Source organism: Canis aureus, chromosome 11 (assembly GCF_053574225.1).
Source record: "Canis aureus isolate CA01 chromosome 11, VMU_Caureus_v.1.0, whole genome shotgun sequence".
NCBI classification, from domain to species: domain Eukaryota; kingdom Metazoa; phylum Chordata; class Mammalia; order Carnivora; family Canidae; genus Canis; species Canis aureus.
This window is the reverse complement of record NC_135621.1, coordinates 69,535,498-69,556,016: the sequence shown is the minus strand read 5'-3', so window position 1 is coordinate 69,556,016 and position 20,519 is coordinate 69,535,498. Positions and strand designations below refer to the sequence as shown.

Here is a 20,519-nt window from a genome sequence, read left to right as displayed (position 1 = left end):
AGTCTAATTGTTTCTCAGATTTTATTAGAAGGCATGAATTGGGAACAGAGAAATGCCAGCTGCTAAATGCCTTTACTTTAAATGCTGTTTGCAAAGCATGATACCAAAGCCGTTCTCAAGGACAAGATGGTTGCTGCAAACGTTAGCAAATTCAGGCTTACTTATAAATGATTTAGGCAGTTTTTTTTTTTATGACTTAAAGAGATATTACTTTGAAAAGTTCAAAATAGACTATACCAGAATCCCATTTAAAGATAGAGTTGGGAGCTAAAATATCGTAGCGATTCATCTGAATCTGAGACAAATTATAGTGGACGGACACTGGCTGTCATCTGAAATCACTTTATTTTTATTTATTTATTTTTCATTTCTTGGCTCATGGTTTTTATAAAGACCTAAGAGTTTAGAATACATAGACTGTGTTTGTTTGCTTTTCCAGGCCCATACTCCAGGATGATGTTTCCGCCTCTGTTTTATGGCTTTCCACAATCCTCTTACCTTCTCAACTCGCCAATAAGCTTTCCTTGCTGGCCTCCAGCCTTGGATCAATCAGCAACTTGCTTGCTCAGCCCGTACAAATGAGCTATTGAGTAGCTTGGAGAGGTTTCCAACTGGGCCATCCTGAAGCTATAGTTACCAGGTGAGATTCCAGTGGCGCAGGACAAAGTACCACTGATCAGCAGAACTCATCTCTCCATTCTCTAAAACAGAGATTCTAAATTTCTCTACCACCGTCTATAGGAGAACAGATGACATAAGAAAAATGAAGGGTTTAATTACTAAGACTAGGCTTATTTAAATTTGACCAAAAATGTTATAAGGCCATAAGCAAAATCTGAAATGTTTTAGCAATTATCTGCAGGACCATATATACTTCCTGAAGTCTTCACCACAATCAAGGCCATGAATATATCCATCACCCCTAAAGTTTTCTTGGACCCCTTTGCATTCCCTTTGTTTGTAATATGTAAGAGTATATAATTTTCTTTTGATTAATGGCCATATTTAACAATTCGCCAGCCTAATTCCTAAAATTTTAACAGTCAGCTCTTACGAGCTAGGATCAGCTGGCGGCAGCATGGGTAATAGTTAAATGTAGTAAAATAATTTGCAGTAGGTGAATTTTGAGTATTTATTAATATGCTTGTTTTTAATATAATTTGGTTAATGTTTACATAAATTAATTTTTAGTAATTTTCTTACCTCTCATTCTCCTTTCTCCGGTTTAAGTAACTTCAGTTCCTCCAAACCTTTCCTCCCCATACCTATTTGTTAAAGTTTTCATCAGTTTTCGCCTCTCAATTCAGTGACTGAGCTGAGAACTGGACCAGAGAGTGCTGCTCCCTATGTTACAGGCTTAAAAATGAAACCAAGCTGTAAATGTTAAAGGGAAAAGAGAGCCTGGGGCAATTTCCTAGGGCTGAGAAATTAGAAGGTTGCTGGGAAAGGTAGCGCCAAGTCGGAAGGGACCGTTTCTAACGGAGTGACCCTTGGGAGATCTCTCTGTCTATGTGGGTAGGAGGAAGGAAGCCAAGCACCGTCACTCGATGATTCCGGAGTGGGACCTGTTTTTTGCATACTGAGCTTTCTGCAGGCACCACTTAACAGGACCGCTAATTGAATTCAATGCCACCCATTATTTCAATAGCAGCCCCCATTGGGCCTGTATCTACCCAGGAATAATGGTTGTGGGTGTCAAAGAGGTAATTTGAACAGACATTTTCCTGTACTGCTTTAAGTGAAACCTTGTGGGGGGAAAACCTGAGCAGCCCCAAAATGTCTTATTCAGGGTTACAACTCTCTTTTCCCTGACCATAATGGAATCTAGTTGTCGTCTGTGCGTTTTTGCTTTTACGAATAGCAGAAAGATGGTCTCATTTTAAAGATTGCCCTTGACATTTTTTTTTTTTTTTTCCGAGCAGCAGGATCCAGGATCATTCACTCTGTCACCATAATTTTAACTGAAAACACCCCTAAACTGTACTTGAGACTATTACAAATCTGTTTATGTTGCAGTAAATAAAATAATAAAATCTTCTTAAAATTTTTATAACTGTTAATAGTGTTTAGGTTAGTTCAGCCAAATGCATGCTTGGGGATGCTTGAAGTGTTCTAGAGGCAAATGATTCTTTTGGTGAATGGTTCGTTTGTACAGGATACCCTGGCCAGAGCTGAAAATGGCTTTTGATTGTTTAGGGAGTGAGGTTACAGCATTTAAAACATTAAAGTTTTAGATGACGTTTTGGATCAATTTGGATGTAAAAGGATATAAAGTCATTAGTTAAATTATAAAATTTATATTTCAGAGTAAGTCTGCTCATATCAATCCAGTTCGAGGCATAAGAAAATTTTCCTTTCACCACGGCTTTTCCTGTCTTTCAGACTACTGGAAAAAATGATTGGTGTATTTCATACGAATGTAAAAGACTCTTTTGGCTTTGGTCTAGTATCAATAATCTGGGTAGCAGGGTTGGGGGAAATTGGGCCCTGGGGGTTATCATCTCATTGGCATGAAACATATGGAAAACACAGGTACATTTATTCTGCTGTTGAACTGTTTTCTTAAGCCTGTTACTATGGCTTCTAAGTGCATCAACAGGCAGCCCCTTTTACATGCTGCTCTTCGCATTTCCAAATGCTCCCTGTCCTTTTAGTCCTTGCTATTCGAACTGTAGTATGTGGAAGAGCAACGTGGGTTTCCCTTGGGACTTTATTAGAAATGCAAGAGACTTGAGCTTATCCCACACTGCTGACTTAGAATCTGCATGGTTACAAGATGCCCAAGTCATTCATGACCACACAGAAGTTTGAGAGGTGCTCATCAGCATGGACTTTCCCTGATGATTTTGACCACAGTGATTAATGCCTTTTTTAAAAATTTTTTTTATTTATTTATGATAGTCACACACACACACAGAGAGAGAGAGAGAGAGAGAGAGAGGCAGAGACACAGGCAGAGGGAGAAGCAGGCTCCATGCACCGGGAGCCCGACGTGGGACTCGATCCCGGGTCTCCAGGATCGGGCCCTGGGCCAAAGGCAGGCGCCAAACCGCTGCGCCACCTGGGGATCCCCTAATACTTCTTTTCTCTGAATTCCAACCTTACCTTTTGTCCATTCTTTAAATTAGCACTTTGTTATATAATCCTATGTTTCTCACTAATTGTCGGACATATGCTCACTAATTGTATGGACAGTATTATTTCCTTGACAGTATCGTGAGCTCTTAGATCAGGGCCACAATTCTCTAAAAGGCCACATGGTAAACATTTTAGGCTTTGCAGACCACATACTCTCAGTTGCATATACTCGTTTACTCTTTAAAAATTAAAACACATTAGGTAGTGAGGGAAACTGAGTGGGAAAAAATTAGAGAGGGTAACAAACCATGAGAGACTCCTAACTCTACAAAACAAAGGGTTGCAGAAGAGGAAGAGGATGGGAGGATGGAGTCACTGGGTGACGGGCACCAAGGAGGGCATTTGATGGGATGAGCGGGTGTTATACTATATTTTGGCAAGTGAATTTAAATAAAATATTAAATAATAATAATAAAATTAATTTGTATTCTTAAGCAAACAAACACATTAGGTAGAAAGTCATACAAAAATGGACCCTAAGGTGGCTGGGTGGCTCAGGTTGTGACTTTGAGGTACTGGGATCGAGCTCCACATCGGGCTCCCTGCATGGAGCCTGCTTCTCCCTCTGCCTATGTCTCTGCTCTCTTTCTGTGTCTCTCATGAATAAATAAAATCTTAAGAAAAAAAAAAAAAACCCAAAACAAAAAATGGGCCCTAGTCTACATTTGGTTTGTGAGCGGTAATTTGCCCACCCTTACCCTAGATGGCAAGACCAGAGTTGTATATTGGTCTTTTGGTGCAATGATATTAGGAGGTTTGTAATCGATGCTTATTATTCAGTGGATTGTTAAAAGTCATTTCATAATTCCTTCTGCCTTATGTTCTAAAACATTTTGAGGTAAGGTTTAGAAAAGATTACGAAAAATTATACTATATCGATGAAAAGATATATTTACATACTTTAAAAAGACGCTATTCGTAAGAATGGAAGATTTCAAAGAAACTTACACATAGTTTTTCATTTCTTATGGGTGCCAAGACAACAGTAAACCATGAATTTCCACCTGGCAAAAGAATATAAAAATCCTTAATTTTTCATTAAGATCATATTGGTAAAGAAATGTTGATATTCAATCCAGCCCAATACGAGTACATCAGTAGCAAAAAGAATGCAAGTAATATGCCACAGTCATTGGCTTAGAATTTTTGTGGCAATATATTTTTTGTGACTTGACCATAGTATTATTCTTTAGTCTCTGAGTGCTTGTGAAACTGCAGTTTAATATTGTTATGAGCCATCTGTGGTGTTTAAGGTATTTATACATCAGGATTAATTCCTCGATTTTTGATTGCATTAATACTAATAAATACTAATAAAACCCGAAACAGTGTTAGCAAAAGAGGAATGAAAAAACATTCTAGGAAAAGCAGCAATATAACATATTTATTACACATGCACATACACACATGCATGCGCACAGACGCACACATGCACACAAGCAAGCCTGCTGACCTTATTGCTCCAGGCAATGTTAGGGAGAGAAATGGGTTTTCTGTTTAGACTGCTATTTTGTGGGGTTTTTTTTTCTTTTTCTTTTTCTTTTTTTTTTTTTGACCCTTATAAGAAAACCAGTAATAAGCTTATTTTGAGACCAGAAAAAAAAAAAAAATGTAGTTTTCCTGATAGGAAAGACCAAAAAACATTACTGTGATATATCCTATAGATTGTTTCTTTCATCAGTATCACAAGAACTGGACAGCTTTGGAAATTTTGAATTTAATGAAAGGCTACACAGAACATATTTAAAATTGTGAAACCATTTGCTATTAACTTGATTAATACTTTTTCTTAAGACAGTGTTCATCTACAGAGAAAGAGATCATATAATATTCAAGATGTAAGAGCAGATTATTTGTTTTTATCTTTTTAAGCTTGATATGGTCACGAGAATAGAGCTTTTAATTTTCATATGCTTTAAGAGAATCTATAAATAATTAAAATACCAGTATTTTTGTTTTGCTCCACACAATATTATTTTTATGTTTCCACTGAGGCTTTCCAAATTCTGTTTTATTTCCATATCTTTTTCCCTATTTGTAGTTATGTTTAATAATCAAAGAACACTAAACTGGTTGTAGTTGACCTGACATCCCAAAAACATTAGATAATCTTTTTTTAAAATTTTTAATTATTTATTTATGAGAGACACAGAGGGAGAGGCAGAGACACAAGCAGAGGGGGAAGCAGGCTCCCTGCAGGGAACCCAATACAGGACTTGACCCCAGGACTCCAGGATCACAATCTGAGCCAAAGGCAGACGCTCAACCACTGAGTCACCCTGGTGTCCCAAAATGTTAGATAATCTTAATCATTTTGAGGCACTGCCCCTTTTGCAGGCATTCACTGGGTTTTCTGGGATCGAAAGCTTGGACTTTTCCAGATTGGTATAGAGAAACTTACTTTGAAATGTGTCCAAGATGGTCAGGATGAGGTCTTCACATCTAGGGAAGTCAGGTCTAGGGAATCATTCATTCAAGAATGATGATGTGTAAGTAGTGGAAGTCAATGAAGGTAGCTTCAGATGTCAAAAGGCATGACCCTCCACCTTAAGTAGTGGAGTTATGTTTGAAAAATTTCACATGTCCCTTTTGCACATACACGTGGATGTATAGATTCCCTGGAGATGCGTCTGTGCAGACTTGATCCCGCAAGGTGGAGAAGAACAGAGTAGATCCTGGTTTGGTACTGCCCTATTTTTGGCTAACTTCCTTCATGGCAGAAACACAGCTTGCTTATATGCAGAACACATTCTTCTACACGAAGAGGGACCATATAAGTGAACACTCCATACTAGAACACTTCTGATAGTGGAAAAGGATGCTATTAACAATTTCAGCTGAAAATAGATATACAGCAGCGACATTTGGTTAATGGGATTAATGAGGAATGTTGAAGAGTGGATGGATACCATCCAGGACTTTATTAATGGATTCTCTAAGTCCTTGGATCTCCAGACTTGAGGAGGTCCTGTAGCAAAGCATTGGTTTTGGAGGTACACGGGTGATTCCCATCCTAGTTTGTCACTTGCTGTCCGTGTGACCTTGGGCAAATTTCCTAATTGCTCTTTTAGTTTTCTGGTTGTAAGTGGGAATAATAATCCTTACCACTCAAGATTGCTTTAAAGATTAAAGAGATGATATACGTATAGTATTTAGCATGATGTTTGGCACAGAACAATCAGTAAATAAGTGTTATATTTTATTATCCCTACTTGACTAGGATGTAGTTCTATGTATATGAATAATGATACTACCATAGCAAGGTAGTTGTACAACCACAGCAAGGTGGAAAAGAGCCTTTTTGACTGCTCCTACATTCTTTGAGCTTCTAAGACAACTCCAGTCCGATGTCCCATGCACAGTCAGCAAGCTCCTACCATGGACTCCCCTCAGGAACACTGACCTCTTGCAAGTATTTTAGCTGAACTATGAGGCCCAGGGCCCACTGCTTATGCAGCCACAATGACCCAAATGTTTAGGACATTTCCCTAATGCTCTGTAATATTTGACTTCTTGGAAGAATACATTAGCAAGGTGGAAGACGCATCCATCCTTATGGATGCATATATTCCACGGTTCTCTTTTTTGGGTAACACAGGAGAGCTGGGGCTAGCAATCCGCTCATGAAAAACACACCTCAGGAATTTTGAAAGCCATTATTAAAAATTAATTTATGTAAGCATTAACTAAATCATATTAAAAACAAGCCTATTCTTTATTTTATTTTATTTATTTTTTATTTTTTTAAAACAAGCCTATTAATAAAGACTCAAAATTCACCAGTTGCAAATTATTTTGCTACATTTAACTATTACCCATGCTCTTGAGCTTATGTGTGTCCATTGTGTCTATTAGATAGAATGCTATATAGTGGTTTGCATCGTCCAGTCATTCTCACCTCCACATTGAGTGAGGCTACCCTGGCAGCTTGAAATCATCCATGATGGGTATAGTCACATCATGGAAACAGATGAACACTACAAACCAAGGCTTCATTAACATGCGTTGATTGTCTACACTTTAGAAAGTGATGGGGAAAATGCAGATTAAACCTTTCGGTATGCCTTGGCTGCCACCAGTACAGTGTGAATAGCACACAAAATTGAGGGAATATTCTCCCAATATTCAAAAACAATTCTCTGATTGAGCAAAGAAGTCAGTCAGGTCACTGACTAATGAGGTTCCTACATACGTCTCCATTATTCTACTTTCTAACTAACATAAAGGAATGTATCAACCAACATTTGCATCAGAACCACATTTTTGCTCATCGATTGTAGCTATAGTTTGGCTGTGAATACAAGAATTTAACAGAAAAAACTACCAAAGGGTTCTGGGAGATTTAATTAACTAAGATGAATTCACAGAAAAGACTACTGTATGGTCTATTCTTATTATCTGCAAATTGTGTGATGTGAAATATCCTCCCAATCAGTAAAAGTTCATAACAAATGTGTGTGTGTACTGAACTGTATCAATATTAATTTTTTTTTTCCAGAGGGAGCTGGTTGTTAAATATTTACCAGGATACCATTGCTGGGACCTATGGAGCTACTCTTCTGCTATCAGAACTGCCCCTGAGGTCAGTATTTAAGTAGGAACTTTAGGGCTTGGCCACTGTTGCACTGCTAGTCCCTGGAAAAGCCAAGTCGGTAGCGGTTAAAGTCAGAGAAGTGAAGCTTGAAGATTGAGACTAGACGGTACCGTGAATGGTGACTTAAACTAGAAGCACACGCTGGAAAAAGGACACAGAGTAAGTCAGCATGGGAAATGAGACAGGCAGGGAGAGAACGAGATGAAGGATGGGGTTAGTTCCTGAAATCACTTAAAAGAAAAATTACTTATTCATGAGAGACACACAGAGAGAGAGGCAGACACATAGGCCAAGGGAGAAGCAGGGTCCCTGTGGGAGCCCGATGTGGGACTCGGGGTCGTGACCTGAGCCTAAGGCAGACGCTCAACTGCGGAGCCACCCGGGTGTCCCTGAATTCACTCATTTAAAGGATGCCTTTTATGTGAGGCCCCCAGAGCATCCAGTGTTCTGAGCAAACCCCTACAAGTACTGTGCTGTCTCCGACAGTTTAGGGGCCTTGGGGTTAGGAGTGTTGGTGAGGTCAAAAGCGAGACTTGGTTTGGGGGAGCTTCGAACTCGAGGAAATTGGGGCGAAATGATAGCCACTTCAGGGAACAAATTTTTTTTTTTTAGTACAGTAGGATGATTATTAGAGACATTTCAAATCTTATTTGTTCTGTTCTGCAATTTTATGTAAGATTTCTTGGAGGCTCCTTCTTAGTGATTAGACCCTTAGTCCTCACATGGTACCTATTATGCCTGTTACGTGCAACCATGACATATCCTATTTTTGTGCATTTTTCTCTGGTTTTATTTTTAATTTTTTTTATTTTTCTCTGGTTTTAAAGGCAATCCGTGTTCATGGTAGAAAATTTGGAAGTCACCAGAAAATTAAAAAGAAATATTCAGTCAAATGCCATAATTCAGAGATAACAACTGTTCATATTAGAATATTTCCTTAAGGATATATGTGTGTATATATACCTACATTTTTTATATATGTGTAATATATATACTCATATATATGCATAGTGTATATATTAGTATGTTTAGATTCTTTTATTTGATACTACATTATGTCATAGCATTTTTATTTGTCCTTAAAATATATATTTTTTAAAGATTTTATTTATCTATTAGGCAGAGAGAGAGCACAAGCAGGAGAGGGAGAATCAGGGAGCTTGACGGGAGGCTCAATCTCAGGACCTTGGGATCATGACCTGAGCAGGATGCAGACACTTAACCTGCTGAGCCACCCAGGCACCTTGCTCTTAAAGTTTTTTACTTATCTTATACTACTGTCCATATAGAAAGAATGCCAATCCTTGTTATATTTTCTGAGAAAATTTATAAATGTGTCATTTGCCTTTTAAATTTGTCTTGTGTGTTCTTGCTTTAAAATTTATTCTAAAACTTTAGTCAAATGTATTGATGTGTTTATTGTTGACAGGTTTTCCTCCTTTTTATTCTTTTATCTTTCCACAACTCAATGACAAAAACAGCCACAAAATATCCTTGCAGGTACATATATATAGGTACACACACACTCATATGTGTATATTTATGTATACATACACGTACATGTACAAAAATATGTGTATTAAATCTCAAATCCGTCTGAAATTCAATTTTGTGTATAAAGGAAATATCTGACTTAACTCTTTTTTTTTTCTGAAAGCCTAGTGAATTTATTCAGAATGTTCATTAGCAGAACATATTTTTAGTTAAAACATATATATTTTTTTTTTTGTTAAAATGCTTTAGTGAAAACATTTGACTTTAGTTTAGTCATGTTTAGTTTTAGTTTAATGTTTAGTGAAAGTCGGGTCGGGTGAAAGCTGCAGGTCGGGTGTGGGACCCAAGCTGGGCCATTGGGATTATTTCTTGCTGGAATACCATGTGGGAGTGGAAATCCACTGGAGTCATCCCAGGGATGGGTTCCCCCAAGTACCTAGCTTCCTGGGCTTCCTGGCACCCGAGATGCCTGGTGCTGGCTGATCCCCGCCTACCAAGTCTGAATGTCTTGTTCTTTCAATGTTTAGTGAAAACATTTGAAAACATTTGACTTTTAGAGAAACCTAAAAGACAGTGGCCTAAACCAGAGGTTCTCAGACTTTGTTTAAAACAAGAATCCCCTGGAAGGCTTGTTAAAACACAGATCACTGGGCATTTTCTCCACACTTTTGAGACAGTAGGTATGGGGTAGTGTCCAAGAATTTGGCTTTCTAGCAAGTTCCCTGGTGATACTGATGCTGCACACTCAGAATAACTGGTTTAAATAACCAAGGGATTAATGACTCTCAGCGGATCAGAAGTTGATGCTCTGTCTAAAGCTAGGCCACCCAGGCCTGGCACCTTGGTTTCATGATGCCTTGGAAATCGAGGCTCTGTGAATTTTTCTGTTCCTTGATCTTTAGATGGGGGCTTTAGGCTTTACGGTCCTGATTGCTCCTGCAACTCCATGTTCCCTCCAATAATAGGAAGAATAGGCTTCACCTATACTTACCTCCCTGCCTCTCCCCACACTTTGCCCCCTCGCCCAAGCTGGACCTGGAGATTTCTGCTTGTAGCTTTATAGCTAGAACTGTGTCACATAGCAACTTTTACCTGTAATAGGAATTTAGACACAGACTTTTTTTTTTTTCCAAGCTAGCTACGTTGCTACTCTAAACAAAACTGGATATGGAAGGGATTTGTGTATTGTTTGTGATTTCAGGGGCAATGTTTCTTTCTAGTGTTTCATTATTAAGATGTTGTTGGCTTATCATATTAAGGAGCTATCTTACTTTCCTTCCTCACTTATAATAAGGTGGTATCAGGCATAGGATCTTTAAATGTGATAATATATTTTTCTTAATTGGTGTATTGATGTAGCTGGACTCATTGCAACGCCTCAACTCCTAATACCAAATCGTCATTGCACTTATGCCTGATTATTCTCTAAGAGTCTATTGAATTTGATTGCATATCTTGTATTTAGATTTCTACATTATTTCTCACTAACTAAATCAGTATGTTGTTGATGTCGAGTTGTTTATATCAAGGTTATCCTAGCTTTAAAAACAAACTTGTTGTGCACTGTGTCCCTGGAAATCTGCTAAGCTGAGATTTATATGAATTACGCCATTTAAATGTATAGACATTTTATGAAGTTCATACCTTAACTATTTCCATTTTGCAGATGAGGAAAGTGGGTTTGAGAACAGTCATTTCAGGTCACCATCGAGGAAATTCTAAGACCCTTATTCCCTGGACTAGTTCTTAATTTATTTGGTACACTGGGAAACCTTCCATCCTTTGTTATGTTGTGGAATAGCTTATGTTCTGTGAGAATTATTAATTTCTCGAAAGATTAAAATAATTTCTCCATAAAATAAACTCAGATATACATTATCTGATTCTGTAGTCTTTTGGGAAAGTTATTTCATGATAACTTAAAATTTTCCTTACAGTTAATTTAGATTTTCAATTTCTTCCCTGTCATGTAGATTGTCAAATTTATTAGCATACAACTGAACACAGTTATACACAGATGAAAATTATCTCTGTATTTGTCACAATCTCTTCTTAATAGATTTGTTAAAGAATAATAATTGCATTATGTTTTTCTCAAAGAACTAGACCTTGGCTTTATCTATCAATTTTCTCTTTCTATTTTGTTATTCACTGTCCTATAAACATCACCATTACTTTCTACCCCTCTTTTATTATTAAAGGAATTATCCATTATTACAGTTGTTTCTTTTCCAATAGCTTAAAGTATTTTGTCTACTTATTTTGTTATTTTAAAAAATTAACACAAGCTTTTGACTTTATTAATTTTTTTAAAATATAGCTTTAGGTTAAATCCCTTACCTTTTAACACATGTCATTTCATTTTGCATTTGAGTTTGTTTAGCCAACAGTTATTTAAGAGAAATTATTTTAACTCCCAAAGGATTATAAATATGTCTGGTTTTTTACTATTAATTTTTAGTGGTTTTATGTTTTTTGTTACATTTTATTTTGTTTCATTATGATCAGAGAGAGTGGCTAGTATAATTTTCATTTTTTGAAGTTTACTGGGATGTTGTTTGTTCCTAGAAAATGATCAAATTATATTTTCAAAGGCATTTTATTTTTTAAAGATTTTATTCATTTATTCATGAGACAGAGAGAGAGAGAGAGAGGCAGAAACATAGGCAGAAGGAAAAGCAAGCTCCCTGTGGGGAGCCTGATGTGGGACTCGATCCCAGGACCCCGGGATCACACCTTGAGCCGAAGGCAGATGCTCAACCACTGAGCCACCCAGGTGCTCCTGCTTTATTTATTTATTTTTTAATATAGGTTAGAAATACTGTTGACCTCTCATTCCCTTTAGGCTTTTTGTTTAATTTTATTTTGCAAATTAAAACAACAGTTGGATTTTCATAAAACTGAATCTAAGTATTTTCCTTTCTTAATAAGGAATTTTAAACCAATATTCATTAATTGGTGTAATCAATGTTTTAGATTTACTTTTGGAATTTTATTTTATTTTTCTAAGTTTATACATCTGGTTCCTTTTCTTATTATCTGACTTTTACTACATCCACTGTGTATTTTTTCAGAGATTTGGAGGACATAATCCTACTTTCAATTGTATTTAGGCATTATTTCTGATTAAGAATACAGAAATTTATTAAATCTTTAATTATTAATTCAACAAGCATTTTTTTGTAGGTTTCATAAGGTAGGCACTATTCTACACCATAGGTTGCCATAGTTGGCAAATAAATACATCCATAAATAAAAATGGTATAGACTCTGCTTTATATATTCCAGAGAGTAAAACATTTATTTGCCAAAGAATCACATAACACTGATATAAAAGTCAGGGTTCAACCAGAGACATAGAACCAGTAGAAAATATATATTAAGAAATTTATTGCCAAGATTTAACTTACTCAGTTGTGTGTGCTGACTAGGCAAGTCTGAAATTTGTAGGGCAGGTTATCAGAGAGACTGAGCTAGGATCTTTTAGTTCAAGGGCTGAAGCTACTGCCCACACTCAGAAATTTATTTTTTAGGGACATCTCAGCTTTGATTTTAAGGCCTTTTATTGAAAACTGAATGAATCAGGTCTGCCTAGATTATCTAGAAAAATCTCCCTTGCATAAAATCAACTGATTATGGACTTAAATCACACGTACAAAATACCATCACAGCAACACCCTGATTGGTATTTGGTTGAATAACTAGGGATTATAACCAAGTTGATATATCAAAAAAACAATTAAAAATATAAAAATACAATTGTGGGAGGTATAGTGAAGAAAAGATACATGATATTACAAAACTGAACATGAAGGAAACCAGTTGACTTAGACATAGAGGCTAGGTAGGCCTTGGGCCCTTCATGGTCCATCTTGTTGCTTGGCCCAATACTTTATAAATATTTAGTCATGGGCCCAATTGATTTTGCAGGTTGTCTAAGACTTCAGAGCCACAACATGCTATTAGCTTAAAGGGAATTATTTTTACCTCACTTAGATGGACCCAAATTATTTTTCAGATGAGCCAGACCAAAAGAATCTCCTCTTAAACGGTTCTGAGACTATTCATTGCCTTAAAATGTAAACATAAGCAAACAAATTCTTCACCATCAAAAACAACAAAAAATATATCCAGCTTTTAGACAAGCGTTTTAAGATTTTCTGAAATCTAAAGAACGTTTGTATAATTAAGAACTTAATATTTTATCTTCAGTTCTTGACAAAACCTCTTCAAAAGGTAATAAATTTAACTATCCCTTGGATTGGTAAAATGACTTTCATTGTAGAAGTTAATCTTCAGGGCAGCCTGGGTGGCTCAGCAGTTTAGCGCTGCCTTCAGCCCAGGATGTGATCCTGGAGACCCGGGATCAAGTCCTATGTCAGGTTCCCTGCATGGAGCCTGCTTTTCCCTCTGCCTGTGTCTCTGCCTCTCTCTCTGTGTCTCTCATGAATAAATAAATAAAATCTTAAAAAAAAATAGAAGATAATCTTCATATATGATATAGATGACCCCTTGGTGCCAGCGTAGTCTAGTGGAGAGCATAATATGCCTCAGTACCATCTTCATCAGAGAAGCAAAAATAAATGTGTGGCTAATCATTGCAGGCATTCCATCCTCACCTTGGGTACCCAGATGTTTAGTCCAGTTGAAGTTTTGCTCAGCAAATAAGCTGCTTCTTCTTCTTCTTCTTCTTCTTCTTCTTCTTCTTCTTCTTTCTTCTTCTTCTTGTACTTTTAGCATTTCAAAGATGCTGGTAGCCTTTAGAGTTTCCAAAAGATGTTCATAAACTAGTAATTTTTCTTGGGTGACATCAGTGTGCATATGCTGGATAAAAACCAAGAGCCGCCAGCAGAAAGATGTCAGGATCGAATTGCATCCTGAATATAAAAAGAATGATGGCCAATTCATCTATATCTTACTTCAAAACATTAGAAAGCCAGCAGTTCTGGAGTGGTTGAAATCATTTGCTAAACGCACTGCCTCCAAAACAAACCAATCCCATCATTTCCAGGACTCATGGTTATACCATGGTCTCTGTAGTAATGAAAGCCTTTTTTCCCTTGGATTGGATTTGAGACATGCAGTTTTAGAGGATGCCTCTGACAAGGATTATATGTCAGAACTAATCCAAGTTTTGGTAAAGTTCTTGTTTTGTACATTGAATCTCTTTTTTAGGCAATGATCTGTACTGATGTGTTGTTAGGATGGATGGTTGTCAATTTTTGCATCAGCCTATAATCCTTAAAATGTTTCTGTAATGAGAATGTGATGTGTTTCCCTTAAAACTTTTGTTTTGGTCTCCAAATTGCCTTGAGGCCAAACTCAGCTATTTACTGTTTCCAAAAGAATTTATACTATCCAAAGGAATCCTATCCTATCCAATTTAATATCATTAAAGAAAGACTATTTCTGAGTCTTTTTCTTCTCTCTCCTCACTCTTATCTTCCCTAGCAATTAGGCTATTTACTTAAAATTGCATTTTCCAGTTAGTAAAACTGGAAAAAATTCCACCTAACCTGAGGTGAGGTATCATTCAGAGCAGTGTGACTAAAGAAGAAGGCATGTGGAAGGTTGCCATCACCATTCCATATGAGGAGCAGTACCTTTAGCACAAAATTAATAAAAAGCTCTACTGGAGACTGTGTTCTATCCAAAATAGGAGGGAAGACTCTAAAAGTAAAACATTGAAGGGGCTATTTCTTGTAAAAAATTATTTTGACTATTGGCATGTGTGTGGAAAATATAAGGAAAAAACTAAATAAATGAAAATAGATGGTATCTGCGATGCCAGGTAGCCCGGAAAGGGATTTCTAATGGCAAGTCCTCTTGCTCCAGAATAAATATAAAACTTGATAAATTTCTGAAAAAAAAATTCAGGGCTCTAGAATCTAAAAATCGAAGGCAGACAACAAATTAAGAAGAATATATTATTAAAAGATTTGCTGAACTTCAGATAAGAGCAGTGGAAGTTACTGCTATTCTTGGCTGTTCCCATTCAGTCCTTTAGCTCACATGACATGGTGTTTGTACCAGGGTGGGGCTAGCCATAAAACTAGCAGCTCTTTTTTTTTTTTTAAATGACTATTACACAGTTATGCTAGTATTTTATTAATTCAAAAGCACTTTACAAGAAAATGTAAGTTTGGCTTCCAATAAGAATGTTATATTGGGACTTGATATCACGTTCATAGGTTTTAGTTTTGCAAGGAAAAAAAAGGCTTTTGGGTTAAACAATAATTGTAACCAAAACTTTAATCTCAAAGATTCTCACAAACATATTGCAAATGACAGCATGAAAAAAATCTTGCACAGTAAAAACTTCTTAACTCCTGCCCAGCTAAAGTGTGACATTTAATATTATGAAAACAAAAGTGGCAAAAATCAAACTAAGACTTTTTCCATAGCTGGGACATAGTATGCAGCTATGGTTCAACTAAGCAGTCTTTCAAGGCTATTTTGAAAACCAGCAGCTTTGCTGTTGAAGGGACTCATGTGATGTGGAGCAGAGGTCAAAATAATCCCACATCCAGCAGTATTGCCAGTAATCATAGCAATCTTAATAGGAAAAGAATAATGAAAGCATCAGCCCTGTGAGTCAGACAGGAGGTTGTAGTCTTGTTTGGAGTGAGTTGCAGACCTATAGATTCCAAAATAATTAGAAAGTCATAGAAGAGCTAGCTAGTAAAGGTCCCTTGCACATCACTGGCTGACTGGGACCTGTATATATGCAGAGAAGACCTGAAGGAGCATGACTGCATAAACAGGGTCAAACTGCATGAAATTTGGATGGGCTCCCAATCAACAAACAGATCTATGAGCAAGATGTAAACATCACTGACTCCAGGTGTGTCTGTATAACATCTGGCCAATCATGGGCTGGCCACCATGCTATCCATACTATGTTGACCTCTGATCTAGTCTGACCAAGAAAAAAGAGAGAAGACACAAATTAGAGAATTCAAGAATGAAAGAGAAACATCAGTGCCAGCTCTGAGAAATTAAGAGTTATAAGGAAATATTAACAATATTATGTCAAAAAATTAGAAAATTCAGTTGAAACAGACAATTTCTTATACATACTACAGAACACAAACTACTGAAACTGACTCTGGAAGAAACAGAAAATCAAAATAGACCAAAGAGTAAAGGAATTGAATTAGAACTTCACCCCCAGGGGTGACTGGGTGGCTTCATTGGTTAAGCATCCAACTCTTGATTTCAGCTCAGGTCATGATTTCAGGGTTGTGAGATCAAGCCCTATGTTGGGCTCTGCATTCCGAGAGCGTCTGCTTGAGATTCTCTCCTCTCCCTCTGTCCCTCCTCCTCCATGTGCACTCACACTCTCTCACTCTCTCCTCTTTCTCTCTCTAAAATAAACAAATCTTTAAGTGAAAAATAATACCAACCCTTCTTAAATTCTGCGAGAAAATAGAAGAAAAAAAAATACTCCTTAGTGCTATGAGGCTAGCTTTATCTGTTTTTTTTTTATTTTTTTATTTTTTATTTTTATTTATTTATTCATGATAGACAGAGAGAGAGAGAGGCAGAGACACAGGCAGAGGGAGAAGCAGGCTCCATGCAGGGAGCCCAACGTGGGACTCGATCCCGGGTCTCCAGGATCATGCCCTGAGCCAAAGGCAGGCACCAAACTGCTGAGCCACTCAGGGATCCCGAGGCTAGCTTTATCTTATATGAAAGTCACTTAAAGGTATCTTAAAGAATCTCAAGAAGAAAAAACTACATATTAGTATACTAATACTAGTTAGTATTACTTTGAATATAGATGCAAAAAAACTAAAAAAAAATTGCAAATAAAATCTAATAACGTATAAAAAAGATACACAATAACCAAGTGGGATTTATCACAGAAATGGAAGACTATTTTAATATCTGAAAATAAATCAATATAATATACCATCTTCATAAAAACAGATAAAACCACATGATTATCTCAAGCACCGAAAAAAACATTTGAAAAAAAAATCTAGCAATCATGAATGATCAAAACTTTCAACAAATTGGGAATAGTAGGGAACTTTTTCAGTGTAAGATATGGTATATGCAAAAATCTATAGCTAACATAACATTATACTTAACTGTGAAAGACTTAGTGCTTTGTCCTTAAGAACAAGAAAATGGCAAATATGTTCACTTTAACCGGTGGTATTCAACATTGTGCTGGAGACTCTAGCCAGTACAATAAGAAAAGACAAAGAAATTAAAAGCATATGGATTAAAAAAGAATTAAACTGCCCTTTTTGAAGACAACATGATCCTGAAAGTAGAAACTCCCAATGAATATAAAAAACATACTGGAACTAATAAATGAGTTCAAGGTTACAAAATACAAGATAAGCATGCAAAAATAATTTTTCTAGAGTCTAGCAGTAATCAATTGGAAAATGAAATTTCATTCCTAATAGCATGAAAAAGAATAAAATACTGACAATATACATAATGAAAGTAGTACAAATCTCGCTTGCAGAAAACTATAAAACACTGCTGAAAGGAATTAAGATTAAGAGGTGCCTGGCTGGCTCAATTGGTAGAGCATGTGACTATTGATTACAGGGTTGTATCAAAGATTTTATCAAAATAAAATCTTTAAAAAATAAAAATAAAAAAAAAACAAAACAAGCAAAAAACCCCTAAATTCCTGTAAAATTAGTGGCTTCAATCAATACATACTTATTACTTCCCAATTTCTGTAAGTCAGAAATTACAGCCTAGCTCAGTTGGGTTCTCTACTCAGTCTTATGAGACTATGGTCAAGGTGCCAACTGGGGCAGAGATCTGGTTCCCCAAATCCTTATAAGGTTGTTGGCAGTATCTGGTACCCAAGAGCTATAGGATTCATGGCAACTTGCTTCTTCAAAGCCAGGACTGAGAAAGAGAAAGAGAGACACTCCACCACAAGAAAGAGAGCCTCTAGCAAGATGGGTGCTATGCTCTTTAATTGTATACATGGAACCACTTTTGCCACTGCCTCCTTGGTTGAAGCAAGTCACAAGACCCACCATCCTTAAGGGGAGAGATTATGCCAAAGCACCAATACCAGGAAGAAGGGTCTATGAGGTTTATCCTAAAGTCTGCCCACCCCACTGTTTCAAAGATATCAGTAAGAAATATTTTATTTTATTTTATTAAGGTTTAATTTATTTATTCATGAGAGACACAGCGAGAAAGGCAGAGACAAATGCAGTGGGAGAAGCAGGCTCCATGCAGGGAGCCCAATATGGGACTCGATCCCAGGATCCCGGGGGTCACATCCTGAGCCAAAGGCAGCCACCCAGGCATCCCATTAAGAAAAATTTTAAAAGACAAGTCACCAATTTGGAGAAAATATTTGCAAATCACACATCTCAGGGGTTGGCAAACTATGGCCTGTGGCCTGTTTCGGTAAGACTCATGAGCTAAGAATGTTTTTTTTTATATTTTTAAAGGGTTGTTTAAAAAAAAAAAAAGAATATGCAAAAGGGACTCTGTGTGGCCCACAAACATAAAATATTTATCATCTGTTCTTTTACAAAAAAGCTTGCAACTCTCTGATAGATCTGTTGAAGCACTTGTATCTAGAATATATAAAGCACTTGTATAACTCATCAATAAGGAGACAATCCACTTAAAAAGAAAAGAAGGAATTCAGGTAGCATTTAGATGCAGAGATTAGCCCCTGGATGATAGCCGGGAAACAGAGATTATAACCATAAGGAGCTGAATTTGGCCAACAGCCCGAGTGGGCTTGGAAGTGGATTCTTTCCCAGAGCATCCAGTAAAGAACAGTCCTGCTGATTTTGTAATTTCAGTCTTGTGAGACCTTAAGAAGAAGACCCAGCTGAGCCCAACTGGACTTCTCCCATACAAAAACAGTTAATAAATGTATATTACTTTAAGCAGCCACATTTGTGGCAATTTGGTGTAGCAGCAATAAAAACCTAATGCAGAGGGTGACAAATGTACACAGACATTTCAAGAAAGGTCACGGACGAATACACCCATGATAAAGAAGCTCAAAATAATTAATTTTCCATCAGGGAAATTAATTTTTAATAATTAGTTTCCATCAGGGAAATGCAAACTAAAATGAGATACTGCTGTATACCTACTGAAATGGCTTTAAAGAAAAGACTGACAATTTCAAGTGTAGGTGTTGGTATGGAGTAACGGAAGCTCTCAGACACTGCTTGTGTGCATGTAAAATGAGGCAGCTACATTGGAAAGCAGGGTAGCAGCTTCTTAAAAAGCTAAAGGTAAACTTACTGTCCATCTCAACAATCTTATGCTTAGGTATTTATCCAAGGGAAATGAAAATACAAGTCCACACAGAGACTTGCACACATATATTCACAGCAGCATTACTTATAGTAGAAACCAAAAAAAAAAAAAATGGAAACAATCCAAATATCCATCAAGCGATGAGTGGATTAACAGAGTATTCTATTTCCATAAAATAGAATACTGTTGATCAATAAGAAGAACAAACTACAAATACGTGCTACAACATAATGAATCTCAAAGTATTGTGCCAAGTGAAAGGAGCCAGACAGAAAGTATTATATATTCCACGATTCCATTTAAATGAAGTTTCCAGAAAAGGCAGACTTACAGAGACAGAAAACAGATGAATGGTCGCCTGGGGCTGGGAGCAGAAGCAGGTGCTGACTGCAAACAGGCGCAAAAGAGTTTTGGGGGGTGATGGAAATGTTCCAAAGCTAGATTGAAGTGATAGTTGCACAGCTCTATAAATTTACTAAAATTCACTGAATTGTACACTGACTTGTAATGATAGGTGCACATTATGGTGCACCTATCATTAAATTATACCTCAATTTAAAAAATGGTAATAATTAACTTTGGCAAAAGTAGAAGAAAGGAAATGTAATCATAATACAGTGCTCAGCTGTGAGTAATATTTACGTAGACATAACTGGATATTGATTTAATCTACAAAAATGAATACAGCTACATTGGAGTCATGGAGCTGGGGAAGCAGAGGCTGTGGGAGTATGTATAAGAGAGTAAAATATTCAACTACCGTAACAGGAAGTAAGTAGATTATGTACAAAATTTATGTGTCTAAACATAGCAAAATACACATATTATTTAAACATCTAAGGCTAGGCAAGTGCCAACAAAAACAGCTAAAAGAGTCAGGTGATTGGCTCTGAAAACATCAAATAAGGAGTAGTGCCCGAACTCCAGGGGCATCATAAGGTCGAGAGAGGTGAAGTCTGAGGATGAGGGAGGTTTGGGATGGGGTGGGATGCAGATGGTGAAGATGCGGTGGGCATTA

At 36.9% G+C, this 20,519-nt stretch overlaps 1 long non-coding RNA gene across 9 annotated transcripts in view; it reads left to right on the top strand.

Moving 5' to 3' along the window:
- LOC144324308 (uncharacterized) overlaps positions 1–20,519 on the top strand; it is a 253,334-nt gene that overhangs the window by 5,164 nt on the left and 227,651 nt on the right. For 8 of the 9 annotated variants that reach the window (XR_013389841.1, XR_013389839.1, XR_013389843.1 and 5 more), the window contains exons 2-3: positions 440–640; positions 7,637–7,720. This is a non-coding gene — a long non-coding RNA (uncharacterized LOC144324308). Of the gene's footprint in view, positions 1–439; positions 641–7,636; positions 7,721–8,851; positions 9,065–20,519 lie in introns of those variants that run through there. The other variant, XR_013389846.1, reaches the window with a different exon arrangement.